At 39.4% G+C, this 16,520-nt stretch overlaps 2 long non-coding RNA genes across 3 annotated transcripts; one reads left to right on the top strand and one right to left on the bottom strand.

Moving 5' to 3' along the window:
• Positions 1 to 2,209: 2,209 nt before the first annotated feature.
• Positions 2,210 to 4,355, bottom strand: LOC134097764 (uncharacterized). 2 transcript variants are annotated; one of them, XR_009940952.1, is made up of 5 exons: positions 4,165 to 4,355; positions 3,172 to 3,220; positions 2,788 to 2,886; positions 2,446 to 2,505; positions 2,210 to 2,315 (listed from the first exon to the last, which is right to left on the bottom strand). It is a non-coding gene; the product is annotated as an uncharacterized LOC134097764 (long non-coding RNA). The 2 variants fall into 2 exon arrangements; XR_009940947.1 differs by lacking the exons at positions 2,210 to 2,315; positions 2,446 to 2,505 and having other exon boundaries at positions 2,692 to 2,886.
• A 1,392-nt stretch (positions 4,356 to 5,747) lies between these two features.
• Positions 5,748 to 6,713, top strand: LOC134098595 (uncharacterized). Its single transcript, XR_009941095.1, has 3 exons — positions 5,748 to 5,872; positions 6,214 to 6,316; positions 6,625 to 6,713. It is a non-coding gene; the product is annotated as an uncharacterized LOC134098595 (long non-coding RNA).
• Positions 6,714 to 16,520: the final 9,807 nt, after the last annotated feature.

The following is a 16,520-nucleotide window of genomic DNA, read 5'->3' as shown; positions in this document are numbered from 1 at the left end:
TTAGCATTTTTAGCATAACTGCTAGAAATGATTAACTAAGTTAGCTAATCAACCTGGTTAGCATTTTAGCATAGTTAGCATAGTTAGCATTTTTAGCAAAACTGCAAAAAATCATCACCTAAGTTAGATAATCAACCTGGTTAGCGTTGTTAGCAATTGTAGCATTGTTAGCATAGTTAGCATTTTTAGCATTATTGCTAGAAATCATCAGTTAAGTTAGCTAAGCAACCTGGTTAGCACTGTGAGCATAGTTAACATAGTTAACATTTTTACCATAACTGCATGAAATCAGTAGCTAAGTTAACAATCAACCTGGTTATCATTGTTACCATAGTTATCATTTTAACAGGAATAGAAATCATTAGTTAGAACTGGAGTCACTGGAATCATTAGAACTGGAATGTTTCAGCTCTAAACTGTCTACCTTCACACTATCAACTCTCTGTAAACTATGCAACCACCATGTTTACCCTAGCTACACCTTAGTAACCATATCCACATTATCTATCTATTTTTGCATTTTCATGCACTGGTAATTCCTTGGAATTGCATTTCTAGTTATTATTAAACTTCTTCTTCTAACGCTCGCAATTCAGCTTCAACCGTTTAACGTAGAAACTTCATTCAAACTTTGTTGCGTAGGTCTTGCTTATGCCATATGTGCTTTATATTTTTCAACTTTGTAACTTTTATACTTTTTAAACTATTAGTTAAAAACTATCACCATTTCCCCCATAGACTTAACATTGTATGGGAGAAGAAAACAGAGCCCAGACTATTACTGTTCATACTTGGAAAAAGCCTTAATTAGGCTAACTGAAGGCAGCAATTTCTACAAGCCACATACAAACTTGTGGTAATAAAGATAATAATTAATTTACTTATTAGGCTACTTCAATCATGCTAGCAGTATAACTTTGTCGAGTGCTAGCAATCAAGTAGCTCATAGTTCACCAATGCAAGGTTTCAAAATAAAGTAAACATTAGGCTACTAGTTTATATAACTTCTTTCCTAAAACAGTCTTCTGCTGTTGACTTATGAAGCACTTTTCTGATTTTAAGCAAACCAAATGTCTATTGTAAACAGAGCAAAGGACTTTAATACGTTTGCCTAGCTGCCCATTCTAACCAAATCTATTGCTGTATTAGCTTGCTAACTTGACATAAACTAGCTCAGAAAATATTTTGCAACGTGGTTGTCAAATTTTCTACATGCCCTGATCAGTTGCAAAAACATTATGTGGATCGTATGATATTTCAACAAAAATACATATGTAATTTAAATATGTAAAACAATTACTAGCAAAACACCTACCTCTCTCCTGGTATTATAGTCAAATTGTGGTGGCAAATCATGACGACATACGATATTTCACATCGCTGGCCCTGATTGGCTGAAATAATGCAAGAGGCTTACATTCTCGGCCGCGATATTTTGTAGAGGGGTTACAATTCCACCAGGAGACCGGGTTGCCGTGGGAAGCTGGGAAGCTTCGGCCGCTCCTGGCCGCTCTGACGTAGTAGCATTCTATGTTCGTTGAAAGTCGTTTGGTCGCTGAACCGCGTCATAGCTCATTACCATAAAGTTAAACCACTTTCAACTTTCTCTGGTCGCTCAAGACGCCCAAAACGCGACGCCGACGGATTGGTCGCTGATGGCAGCTGAGAGAAGCTGGCTTCCATTGAAAATGAATGACTTCCGGAATCTTTGGAAGCTCAAGTCGCCCGCGGTGTGAACACACAGTAAGCCATAAACATCTAGCAAATAAGTATATCAATGGCAACCAGTAACAGCTAATACGTTAAAAGTAAGTTAGATCAATGCATTCAATCTATTAATTAGTTTCTTTTGAAGAAGGCCTAATGGCCACTACACAGCTTTAGTTGGCTAAAATTTTAAGACTAGCCATAAACATGTCAAAAATACATAACGAAATAACAATCAATAACGGCCAAAATATTAAAAGTTTGTTTGTTCAACAGTTTGTTCAGGACACCCACTGTTTCGATAACACACGTGTAACTCAATCAACTGTTTCAAGAAAGCACTTAACAGTAGGATATAAAGGATGATACATTTTGGGTTTTCACTACAAAAAAGGAGGGCTTAGACCCATTTAGATTTGCAAAGACATTCTGAAAAACATTTCAGATTCCCAAGTCTGAACAACAACTGTGTGTCAACAGGTGTGACAGGAGGTGTGACAGGAGGTGTTGGAGATGTTGGAGGGTCCCTTCATTTGGACCTAAACCATAAACTACACATACTACATACTACATACTACACACCCTTCTTGTCCTCTGCATCCTTGGTCCTAGGCAAGTACAGGCACAGTGGAAAATGGAGAGAGCAGGTAAAAGTCAGTGTGGTACAACACATTCAGAGATGCCACATCAAGTTATTAGCATAAACCAAAGCAAAAGGCCAGCAAGAGTTTTACATACCCATACACGGACGACCCCTTCAAGTTTGGTTGGGGGTGCCACACCTTATCCACACATGAACTATAACAATAACAACACTAACAATGTGATTCCCAACAATATCTCTGAGTTATTTTGAGGATATTTGCTGACAGGCTATAAGAAATCATTGAACTTTAGCCATTGCATTCACCAACACAAGGAGAGACTTTTCTTATTGTAATGAGAACAATACTGAGAATAATCAGTAACTCACTTTGTGGGGAATGCCAGCATGCTGTTACAGACAATAGCAATGACTGTGCTAACAGTAAATGTAGTGTACTGCTACAACTGAAGAAGTTCAAGAGGGGTACCCTTTACCGTCCATCGCAGGCCTTCAATATCATCAGTAAAGTGGAGCAGTTGTTCCGGGCAAGGACGACCGATTCCCTTATGGTGTCAACCAATGCAGTGGCACTGCTACAGAGAGAGATGATATATCCACTTAAAAGCATTACCATCTCTACCCACTTAAAATATTAACATTTGGGGTAGATTACAGTATACCAACTACAGCTAACAAGCTACATCAAAGCATACTCACTACAGCTAACTAGACTACATCATTGCAAACATTGTTCTTATTCTATGGATGGACCAAATTCTGCCCTTAGAGCATCATTAACCTGACACACATCACATCACATCAGTTATCCATACAAGGTAAAAAAAAGAAAAAGAAAGAAACATAGAAGGACCACTTACCTAATGAAAGGCAATGTCCTCTTGTCACGTCACTTTCAGCATCAAGCATCTGCAAGATAATCATTGCAATCAACATAACTCCATCAAATACATCGACCTGCTGTGGTGATACATACCTCAGTGTACATTCAATGTAGAATAAATTGACTGCAACCTGACATCCAACAGCAGTTGAAGCAAAAAGTAGTACTGCACTGTACACGCGCCCCTATCCCACGCTCTCGTCTCACTGTCCCGAGTTGGAACAGTGGTAGTGGCACAGGACAGGACTGGACAGTATAGGCAAGTGACACGCAAGTGTTGCCTACCTACAGTACAGTTTTTGCTTCTACACCTTCCCTGGCCTGAAGTTCATAACAGAAATTTCCGTTGTGAATTAAGTTCATGTCATGTTCAGATCACAAGTTCAGCTGTGCCATGAAACTTTCCATCTAGCAAGCTAACAAGCTACATCAGGTCTAAAGCAAATGTCATCCCATTAATTAGTTCCACTGTTCACCTGAAGAACAATAACTTAATCACAAACTCGTTGATAACGAGCACATCTGATGCTGAATTACATGTATTAAGATGTATCCATGTATTGCATGGATTAAGATCACGTTACGGTTCCCCCCTCATTTCGAATGTGCGTGAGCTGACTAGCTAACATTAGCTAACGCCATCAGGTTCAGTAAATAGGATTATACATTTCATACAAACTCCTTGATAACCCCATATATTATCTAACGTTGCTCTAACTAAGTGTGATTTGTCTGACGTTCCTTATTGACATAGGAACATTTAAGATAGCCTCCCTCCACGTCTAAGGTTAGCTTTGTAGGCTAACGTAACGTTATGGCTCTGAAATTTCGGTCACAACTAAGATACAAAATAACAGTTAAACGAGCAACACAAACAACTCAAATAACACAACCAGTATATACTGGTACAGTTGATATATAAAATATATATAAGAAGAATAAAAAAATCTTCGTGCTTTTGTTTACTTACCGCTGATAAAGTTAGGCAGACGCCAATGGAAGTAGCCTGGAAAACGTCCGCCAATGTTTCCTTGAATCTACCGCTCTGAGCATGCCGAAGTGGCATGTCAAATGCCGATGCCAGTGACATGTCATTGGAACGTGGCACATGTCGATGATCCAGTGACATGTATTTTACATGCCACTGGCACGTGTCACATGTCGATTAATCATTTAAGCCCCTCTCCCTAATTTGTAACGACCCGGTGACGTAGTGTCGGACTAGAAGTGCAGGACAACGTCATCATTCCAATAGTATTTTGGACCAACATGCCATGGCATGTTTTCAAACGGTAGTATGCGCGAGAGAGCAATATCTCCAATACAAAATCAGACGAAATGTTACTTTTGTCGAGAAACACGATTTTTGTCAATATTAACCCTGGTAATAGTACAGTTCACCACTTATGAGTATTTTCAATCAATTAACAGCTCAAAAAACCTATTTTAGGGTGCAGTGACCCTTTAATTAAAAGTGAAGCCCACTTTTAGTGGGGTTCACAATTATTTCCTTTATTATTCAAAAGCCCTGAAAGTTATGAAATCTAAGAATGCTATGCAAGGCTGGAACAGAGTAACAAAATCTGATTTACTATCTAAAAAAACAATCTGCATTTGAAAATACCTATAAATATAATTCTATATACTAAATCACATTAAATTGTTGTAATACACTACGGGGATCAGTATTAATATTGTAACCAAACAAATAAGCTTACGAGTATGGCAGACTACCCGGACAATTCATCAGCTATCAAACTACGACATTAGCGTCGCTGGTAATGAGAGAGAAGAGGTGCCGTTCTCACTCACACACACACACAGGCTAGGCTAGTGTGCGCGCACCTCTAAACTTAAGCAATAAGCCCCGAGAGGCCGTGCGTTATACTGTATAATCGAACAGCTAAGGGGCGTTGTTAGGCACGACGCGAAGCGGAGCCAGTGTAGCTGTCTTGTTACAGGTGGTGGATTGTGTCACCAGTACAGCAGCCTGCTGGTGGCAGTACCTTGATATTCATGTTGCTGACATTCAGTTAAAGTAGGTAGTTATGTACTTAATGTGCTTCCAAAACGTAACTCATTTTGTTATGCTTGTATGATTACAGATGCTGTGAGAGTCATGCCCTGTGCAGCGGCTTCTGATTCAGTACAGCAGTTCAATCAGCCCAGCAAACAGGAAAAACAGTTAAATGTGTTTTAACTGTCAGCATCCCTACCCAAAAAGATCAGGCTACTGTTATTTCCAACTAAGAAAAAAAATGGTCTGGTTTGAAGATTATCTGTGTTTTGAAGCATGTCCTAAATATTAATTAATAATAAAAATGTTTGACACTATTTATGGTTGCATTTCATTTTACTTTTATTAGGCCTATCTGCTCAATGTATTTATTATGTATTTGTCTATAAATGTACTACCATCCTGTAAAAAAAAAATTCGCGGGGCGCGCATTCGACCGGAATCGGAAATGAATCGACGTCGCATAGTAACGGTCGAACACCGGATTAGCCATATAAGGGAAATGAGCCAGCAGCTGTAGAATACGTCATCCAGATCAGTTGGCTACAACGAACGGAGAACTTTTCCTAGAAAGTAACAAAATGACTAAAACGTGTACAGCACTCGGTTGCAGTAATCGAAGAACAGTAGAAAACCGGTCAAAGGGCATCACTTTCCACAGGTAGAGTGATATTCTACCCTCTCTGAAAAATAATACGGTTGGAGGTCCGTTTTTGTCCCAAAGATCACAAATCGTTTTGACAAAAAGTTATCTCGCAGGGATCAAAAGTGAGCCCCAATGTGCTGATAAAATAAAAAATATATATATTTTATTAATAATCATAATAATAATCATAATAATGATAATGATGATGATGATGATAATAATAATACAAATGATTTTAAGGCATATAGCACATAAGGACCATGCCACTCAAAACGTTGTTGGAGGAGGAGATTCGGGATCAACCGTTATTTTTTTTATTTACTTAACGTTAACATAACTTTTCAATCACCACCAAGCGATGGAGCAGCGTTTAGCAGAGGAGCTTCTGAAGTCTGAGAAAAACACATGTAGGCCTACAGGATGAAATTATCTTTGTGAAGAGGAGGAACGCTTTTCAGAGTAAGGCTTAGTTGAAATGTAAGGTATAAGGTAGTAACATTAATTATTGACTGCTAAACGAGTGACTGAAATGCTAACATTAGATGTCACTAGCAACTTAGCCCTTGTTAACGTTAATCATGCGTTCTGATATTTTAAAAATAGTGATCACATTCGGACAATAAACCCGTCATAATGAGTTGTAAAATTATGCTTATTTTAATGTTGATCCGGGTAATAGGGCGGCTTTTGTGCGCGTTGTTAACACAGAGCTGCTAGGACTTTACTCAGCCAGGGTAAATACTAACAGTGTGTTTGTTTTCTTCCAGGGAAGCTTCTTTCACGACGTTGTTCGAGCTGGCATGATGGTATGTGAGTACGAGTGAGGCCATCGTTTAAGGAAGGCAGGTTACATTTCAACATTTTATTCTTCATTTCTTCACCTATTACATAAAGGGGTACGTGGCCTTTTCTGTAAAAGAGTAAAGAAATGTAGCCTGGGTTGGCTTACCCGCTATCTACCCTGGCCTCGTCGATAGCATCCTAAAGAAACATCTCAACATCAACAGCATGCAGGACAGAGGAGCACTGCAGAGTTTGGTTTGTTCAGCGGAGCGTATCACCCACACAGACCTATCTGACCTGCAGGCCATGTTCATCAAGCTGTGCCAGACCTGAGGAAGATGACTTTTGACAGGAACAAGGACTGTTTGCACCACTGAGGTCTGGAAAAGTGTTTCACTTCCTTAAGGTCAACACTAACAGAATGGACTATGGTTGCTTCCTCTGGACATAAGGATTCTCAACCAGGACAGTTGTCCGTCTTTATTATCCCACATACTGTATGCGTGCAGATATGCTCATTCACACTCACACAATCATAGGCACACACACCTATCGACTTCATACATGCATGTTTGTATATTGTGTATTGTACACTGGACTGTTTGTCTGGACACTTGTGGACACTGGATGGACACTCGCTCATGTCCTTCTCAGGATGTTACACTTTGAACTTTTTTTTTTTAAATGCCTTGTGTTGACAGCATCACACCAACCATTTTGCTTTAAATTTAACTGTGTCGGACTATGTGATAGAGATATTTCGAATGTACTTTTATGCTTAGCTACAAACTACAAATATCTGGGTGTACATCTGGATAACAAACTGGACTGGATGAAGGGCAAGTTGATTAAAAGACTCCTTGATGAAGACTTGCTGGCTCTGCTTGGAAGTACACTTGAGCCCCAAGAGTTGGTTGTTGAGAGAAGATGTTACAAAAACTTTTTAACAATATGGATAACGCCTCAAGACTGCTCAACGAGCTACTGGTCAGACAACAGAGTGTTCTCTGCCAGAGGTTGCTTCAACTTCACTGTAACAAGGACCACTAGAAAATAATTCCTGTGCACTGCCATAACTATTTACAATAACTGCCCCACGTGTGCTGTGAGAGGAGTTTTATTCTGAGAGACCATGCACAGTTTACAGTTTATAAACACTTGTAAAGAGACTTTACATCCAGTTGTATAAATGCATTTATTTATTTTTACTTGTATGTATATGAAATAAAGTAATCTATCTCGATCATGCTGAACATTGCATTACATTGTGTGTGTGGGCGGGGCGGGGTTTCATGGCAGAAATGTGAAATGTGCATACAACTGCAGTGTATGGCCTATGTACTGTGTGTTTGTCTGCCCAAGCTATTGTTATTAATACATTATCATTGCACTGAACTGCCTTGCATTATATTTATATTGTATCTTAAACCTCAGTCTATACTGATACTGCACTATTCCCACCCTCTTTCAAATGTATATTGCATCATGCGTCCTGCTTGTGCCTGTTGGGGTGTCCATGACCATGGCAACCTTGACAGAGACAACAAGGCCTCACAAGGCCTCACTCCCCCTCAGGACAATTGCTATCCCACCCATAGCATCTATTTATTTTTAAACATACACACTGTATTTATTCTTATTCTTATACATAGCCTTGCTGCCCTTATTCTATTCTTACTGGGGTTTTTTTATGTTATTGTTGAGTGTTGCACTTGAGAGCAAAGATTAACCGGAGTGAAATTCCTTGTTTGTTTAAATGCAAACCTGGCTAATAAAACTGATTCTGATTATGAGTAGTCATAGTTCAGTTATCTATATGATTGACGTAGAGAAGCACTAGGGGTTTAACTGCACAATTTCAGACTTCCTTTTGAACTGCTCACAGATGTTTTCATAACCCATATTCAAGGTTTCCCAAAGAACCGCAAGTGAAGAGGCAATGGGAGGTTGCTGTGAGGATAGAAGGCTTTGAGGCCAATATGAACTCATATCTGTGCAGTCATCATTTCTCAAAAGATGATTTTGACAGAACCGGACACACTATCCGACTCAGAGATGGAACGGTTCCATCAGTTTTTTTTTTCCCAGCTCACCATCACAGGGTAAAGTTTGAACTGAAATGAGTTAGTTAAACATTACACTTTCAATTAGGTAAGATAAATGGCCTACAATATGAATTCATACAGCGGGGAAAGTATTTATTGAACACGCCAACATGTTTTTCAGTAAGTGTACTTTCAGTGATGCTATTCGCATGAAATTTTCACCAGACATTGGTATTACCTTAGGCAATCAGGATTAGAGTTTTAGTATTGAAAGACTATCTGTTTTAGTATTGCTATTGCAACGGAGGCAGGTTAATGGCTACTATTCCCTCTAAACACACCACAACACAACGACGTAGTACCAAAATATAGGTTTTTATTAACAATCACTTCAAAACAGTTCAATAAATAAGGTCAGGCAAAACTCTACTAGCACTTTGAGACACAAAGACAGCAGAGAGGTCACTCCAGTCAGTGGGTAACCAGTGAGACTAACTGTACCAGTAGGTGTGTGTTATAGTCCAGTACCACTGGTGGCCCAACCCCGGCCTGCTGTAATGAATGGCTCACAGCAAACCATGGTGATCACCCCAATTCAGTCCTGTCTCACCCCCACAATTTAAGGTTGCACACACAGTCACCATCTAGCATCCAGTGTGTATTTTCCCCGCTGTATATGCCTGGCCATCTGATAGTTGTTTAATCCCTGCCCATGTTAACGTAGTACTGTGATCATATACCACTACTACTCATACTACTGGTACTGTCAACAATATAGTATCAATAATGAGAACACAAACTACTAACAATAATAGTAACACTAATAATAAGAATTATTAAGAATCTATAAGAATGCTCTTACTTTTTTAACACTATAGCTGGTGACAACAACCACAGCTGAAACCTCTGTGGATTCCCTTCATGTCATCCCAGAAATGCACACTGGCGTAGAAATGTCAACAATGGAGCATTCACCAGTAAACGTAGGTATTGGTACACCCATGTGCCAAGCAAATGTACAGTGAAAATCCATGCATGACAACATTATTGCAACTATAGCCATTTTTTCCCCTACAAGGACCACTTGTATGCCTTGCCATCCTCACCTACTGCCATAAAGGACCGGCTCAATCAGGCTCTTTCCAGAGTGCAGTGTCTGGAGAGACAAGTTAGAAACCTCAAGGATCAAAACAAAAGATCTAAGAGTACACTAGAGGGGCTTCTACAAGAACTGGAGGACAAACGTCTTATCAATGAGGATCTAAAGCACAAACTTGATGCCTATACAGGTAAAATAGGCAATGGCTGAATGATCTAGGTTCAATTTAAATCCACCTTAAGCACCTGTTAACTACCATGTCCTAACTGATTTTCAGATATCCCAGTGGACCTTTTGGCCAAAACAGGTCACACATACACAAACAAACAAAGAGAGTTTGCCCTCACCCTCTACCTCCATGGCCCTAAAGCATATCACTATCTGAGAAAAGACTTACATCTTTCCCTCCCACATCCACATACACTGCAAAGGTAGAGCTAATATTGTGTCAATTAATTTGTTTCTTTTAACTTAACATAAAACAGTCCAGTTGCTTATACACAATGTAGCCAATACACAGAAAATTACTGTATCTTTCTTTCCTTTTCCTATTTATTTTTTTTTTAAGATGGCTCCAATCTGTTAATGCCAACCCTGGTCTTAACATGCCAATGCTGGAAATGCTGAAAAGCAGGAAAGAGCAGGACCCAGCAAAATACGGCTCTGTGTGCTTAATGTTGGATGCCATGTCCATTAAGAAACAACAGCAGTACCATCATTACTCTGCCAACACTAAGAGTGGCTTTGTGGATATGGGCAATGGGCCTTGTGAAGGTGAACTTGCCACTGAGGCTCTTTTTGTGATGGTAGTTGGCCTGAGAAGTCACTGGAAGGCCCCAATTGCCTACTACCTCACTAGTGTACTTACCCCCGATGCACAAAAGCCATTGGTAGAGCACGCAATGAGAGAGCTGCATCGCTGTGGCATAAAGGTGACTTGTCTCACCATGGATGGCCATGCCTCTAATCTGAAAATGTGTGACTTGCTAGGATGCCAACTCAAATCTGACCCTTATCAACCAATCAAAAGTTACTTCAGTCACCCAGTGACTGGGGAAAGGGTGTTTGTATTACTTGATGCATGCCACATGCTCAAAATTGCCAGGAACATGCTGAAAGTATACAGTCCGCTTAACAGCAGCAATGGGCAGATCAACTGGACCTACATCAATCACCTAAATACCCTTCAGTCATCATCTGGTTTACATCTGGCTAACAAAATAACAGAGAAACATATACATTTTGAGAGTCAAAAAATGAAGGTGGCCCTGGCAGCACAAACGCTGAGCTCCTCTGTTGCAGTGGCTCTGCGAACAGTGAGGGACCTTGGCTACCCACAGTTCCGGAACTGTGAGGCAACAGCCGAATTTATAGAGGTAATGTCTTGTTTACTACAGTGGTTCACAAACTATTGTTACATGGGGGCCCTTTCGTAGGTGACAATATTGAAAATATGAATAAATAAATAAATAAATAAATATATAAACATTATATAAATATATAAATATGTAAATACATAAATACATAAATATATAAATATACAATATTAATATTAATAAAATATATATATATACAAATTTAAAAATTGACTATTATGGGTTTGTCTTCAGATATTTGATAGGTTGTTTGACATCATGAACAGCCGCAATCCCCGTGGCAAGGGCTACAAAGCTCCTCTGGGCTCCCAGAACTGGACAGAGAGGGTGCAGTACCTACTAAACTGCAGACAATTTCTAATCAGATTGTCACTGACTGACGGGAAACCCCTACACAGGACGAAGAGGTGTTTGAAAGTCATGACATTGCTTTTAATTAAATGTATAATGTTCATCTTACATGATGTGATGTCCTGTTCACTCGTTATACAAGTTCAAGGACTGCTATTAATCTTTAGGCCTAACCACATAATATTGTATAGCAAAACTCATTCGATTTCCTTTGGTTTCTAGTTACACTTTCAATTTCAATTATTTGTCTTGGCAAGGTGCTTATCTGTCCTGGGATTCATCATCAACATCGACACCATAATGCTGATGATTCCAGAACTACTTCAAAGCCAACTGTATATCTGCACATATAGATTCAGCCAGGATCACCTAGAACTTCTTTTCAATTCCATCAGGGCAGCAGGTAAGCAATGTTTACCAATCTATTTTCTTTGAGGTCGTTTTATCCAAAAAACTCTACAAGTGTTTTCACTTTTTAAATTAAGGCCTATGTCTCAGTGTTATTTACAATGACTTGACCAGCATTAATCTCTCTGTACCCCCATGTATACCTCTCTTTCCTTGTTTAGGTGGCTGGAATAACAATCCATCAGCAGCGCACTTGAGAGGCATTTTCCGCCACCTGATGGTCCGATGTGGGGTGTCTCCTGGTACCTCTGGCAATGTCACGGCGCAGGATGACACCGTGTCTCTCGCTGCAGTAGACATGTCTTCTCCTGTGGAAGCAGAGGACACTGAGGACATACCATCTCCTTTTGTCAACCTCACTGCACTTGTTTCCGACCATTGCTACTTTCCCACTCGTTTCGGCAGTCTCATAGACAATGCCCTAGTCTATATCTCTGGCTTTGTTGTCCGACAAGTGCTTAAGAAACTTAACTGCCATGTGTGCCGCACAAGCTTAGTCACTGATGCTGTACCCTCATCATTTGACTCTAGCTACCACCTCCTTAATCTGAGGAATAGAGGTGGCCTCATGGTCCCTTCTGCAGGCACAGTCACTGTGGTTCGATCAGCAGAGCGTTTTCTTCGGCACAACCTTTCGACAATTACTCTGTCAGAAGTAAAAACCAAGCAGTGTTTAAACCAGTGGGTGAGAGCTGATCTTGGGGTCACTGACATCTTCCACCTAGGAGAACACATAACAGAAAGTCAGCACGGAATTGACAACCACCACTTTGTGCTGCTTGAATTAATTGTGACAACATTTTACAAATTACGCATGCATCATATTGCAAAATTGGACACGATCAAATTACAAAGCAACAACACAAGAAAGAAATTATGTAAAACAATTATTTTTCAAGGATATTGATTAAAAGTGTGTGTGTGTGTGTGTGTGTGTTTGAGTGAGAGAGTAAGTGACTGAGTGAGTGAGTTTTGTGGATGCATGATTGTGAACAGTACAAATTACAAGTCTAATGAGTGTGTGTGTGTGTGTGTGTGTTTTAGACACATGTGTGATTGAGTGCGTTTGTTGGAGTGAATGTTTTATTTATTTACTTCTATTGATTATATTATTTATTTCTGTTGTTTATATTATTTATTTATTTAATTTTATTGGAGGGAGGGAGGGGGGGGGACTGGAATAAATTTGTCTATTTCACAAATACTTCTTTTCTGCTTTGTATGCCACATGATCAACCACTATCGTAATTGTCTGTAGTTTAGGACTTAATAGGCTACCGCTACATCTGTTATGTAAAGTATGCCTTTCTGGTGCTTGCTTGACAGATACATAAGCGATATCAAAGCGATATAAACATGTGATAAAGAGTTTTTTACAATCACTTTGCTACTATTTTCAGAACCTTGATGTCATTTTTCAAAACTCTAGACACAAAACTCAAAACGGTTATCACTTGTAACACAGGCCCTCTAATGTTCAAAACATTGGATTGTTCATTCACATCTTCAAAGAAATCTTGCAATTGCACAATCATTGGTTCAAAAAACAAATTTACTGTGAAATACCACTGAAACATAACTATAGATCACCCGTACACAAGCAACCGATAGTTTCATTGTGTCATTGTTCGTACAATCATTAGATATTGTAGAACAAAATAGGTGATACAGGTTTCATTATGGTACTACAGGAACAGTACAGTTAACACATCTCTGTAAAAGTACTGCAGTAGTAGAGAGAATACTACAGACACAATATAAAATATTAGGCTACATCCATGGATATTGTAGTCTAATTGGTTCATGATCCACGCTAATTGGTGACAGTGAATCTCGTTACAGTATCTTGAAACTTTCATGGATTTGCAGTAAACATGGAAGATTGTGTGTCTGTTTCGTGTTTCCATACTACTGCATAAGAGTAATGCAACAGTTACTTATCATTTTGAGCAGTTGTATCAATTGATAGTTAGATCATTGTAAGGAAAGGAATAGACGTTTATTTGAAATGTAATGTGTGAATTGCGTTTTGAAATAGTAGTACTTTGATGTTAAGTTGTATCATATTGAACAGGTGAGTTTTGTTGAATGAACAAATGATCTAAGTTGTATGTGTATTGTATCCAAGCAATTGAGAAAAGAGTTAGAGTTTTGAAAAATGTGCATTTTGATCATTGGTTGTGAGTTTTGTGTCTAGAGTTGTGAAAAATGACATCAAGGTTCTGAAAATAGTAGCAAAGTGATTGTAAAAAACTGTAAATAGACCTACCTAAGAAATGTCTGTTGCCTATCATCATAGGAGTTCGCCAAGTCAAGTCAAGTCAAGCTGATGTTAATAATACCACATGTCAGCATTGTCATGGCATTAGCCTACTAGCTGTTGTAGGCTAAACATACACACACTCACACACTATAGCCTAGCCTACTACACTTGATGTAGCCTGTTCAATCCGTTGCTAGTTTGACAAATTTCGACATATTGTTCTTGTACGAGAACTTCGGCAGACTATACATTAGGGTGGAATCTAGACATAATTTAATTCATAAACTAGACCTCAGGACAAGAGATATGACTTGAATACTTACCAATCGACCGCACAGCCCACGTTGTTGAAATGCCGCGAGGGAGAAACACCTTCCTTTTACCGTCTCTGTGGAAACACCAGCTGTTCGTTCCAATTATGACGCGTTTTGCCCCCACCAAGATGGCCGCCGCGTTTACGTATTCCACTAATAGAACTCCTCGGCCAATGCGGTATCTAGCTTTTATATCTATGACTCAGCCACTGCTAGTTTTGTGCTAGCGCATTACTATAGAACGAAATGCGGTCAAGGTGTGTGTTTATCGTCCTATATACAACGGCATCGAACGCGATTCAGCCAATCATAATCAAGGACCGGAACTATCCGTTATAGAAATTCTAATAATAACGTCTATCTCTTACCAACCAACGGTCATAGGCTAAGTCTACAATCATATAATTCAATATATGCATTAATAACTTCTATTGTAATCCTTAACATATATAAATACAATATCCTTACAGTAACAGAAAACAATAAAGTAAAAGTACATGTCCAACTGGTTTTTAATAGCTCAGCGAGTCTAGCATGCTAATCATCCTATGTACTAGCAGCTAGCTGCTAACGGTGCTGATCACTCGCTAGCAAAATGCTAGCGGAGTACCTCAACTCACCGGAGTTCACTGGGAAATATCAAAAAGGTCCTCAAGAGATATGGAAAAAAGATGTAGAAGGAAAAGGTAGCTGATCCAGTACAATTTGTCAAGGAAAGAGGTAGAATAGAGCAAAGACTATTATTTTCAGAAGAGAGTTATTCAGAAAGATGCAGTCAAATTCGGTGTCTGGCTGGTCTCTCTCTGGTGAAGCAGATGAAGTCTCTACGAAAACAAACCCGTCACCTAGGAGATGGGGGATGACTACAGTATGTCAAAATAAAAGTCTTTCAGAATGCATTCATTTTCGAGCTGACCAAAAAGAGAATGATTGTCTTTTTTTTATGTAAATCATGTAAACTCATATGAAATATTCATTATATTTATTATTCATATTTATTTCACTGTTGTACTCAGACCACTTTTAAGGTGGGTTACACCAATATACAGTAGAAGGACCTGCTGGTGGAAAGCAGATAGTTTGACTGGTTCCGTAAGAAGCATAGGCGGTGGGCCGAGTCTCCCTTCGTTTTTGAGTTTATGATTTCCTACAAGGTGTGTAGCTCATTTAAAACATTTCGACTGTATAAATAATTATGACCGCCGCTAGCGTAGCTAGCGAAGCGGTCATATAGTTGTTGTCAAAGTTTTTTTAAATAATTATTATTCTTTTTTCCCCGTCATCGATCCTGAATTTTTCGTCAACGATTCCCAGAACACCGTAACACCGGAGCACATGAAACTTGGTGGGCATGTAGCCCCAGTAGACTTCTGTGGAAAAATTTTGTTTCGTCCCCGGGGGTCACTCCACCCCCGCGCTGCCCCCGCCCGAAGCCCAAAAATAACAGTTTTTCCTACATAACTACCTGAACCGTGGCGCTGAGGATGACAAAATGTTTATGGTATGTTGGTCTCAAGAGCTTGCATCAACTTAGCTTATGACCAGTCATTTGTGATTTGCACCCCCATGGTAAAAATTGAAAATGCAATGTAATATTGCTTTAATTGCCCCTATCTTCAGATGAGATGTTGTGAACTGCACCAAATTTCATGTGTATGATTAACCTGACACCCCCTGTGGAATTTCATCCATGGGGGGGCTATAAAGTAAATGGATTTATGTGTACATTCAGGACTGCATACCCATCGGCCTGTAGATGGTGGTATTAACCCTCTGGAGTCTAAAAACAGTCACATTTAGAAGTTGACGGCGTAGATCCATGCTCAAGAGAGCGGTACACAAGTGCCATCCCACGTTGTTTACTTCCTGTTGTCAAGGGAACGCAGCAGATTTCAATGGGATTTCTGTAGTAGTCTAGTGAATTTCCCTGTTTAAAACGGCAAATATGAAATATGCGCAAAACAAAGTTGGACATACATAGTTAGCATGTTCGGTTGTAGAGAAGCTATCTTTCGAGGTAATTA

This window comes from Sardina pilchardus, chromosome 1 (genome assembly GCF_963854185.1).
Source record: "Sardina pilchardus chromosome 1, fSarPil1.1, whole genome shotgun sequence".
In the NCBI taxonomy this organism is placed as follows: Eukaryota; Metazoa; Chordata; class Actinopteri; order Clupeiformes; family Clupeidae; genus Sardina; species Sardina pilchardus.
The sequence above is the reverse complement of the archived record's forward strand: the minus strand, read 5'-3'. Positions and strand labels throughout refer to the sequence as shown.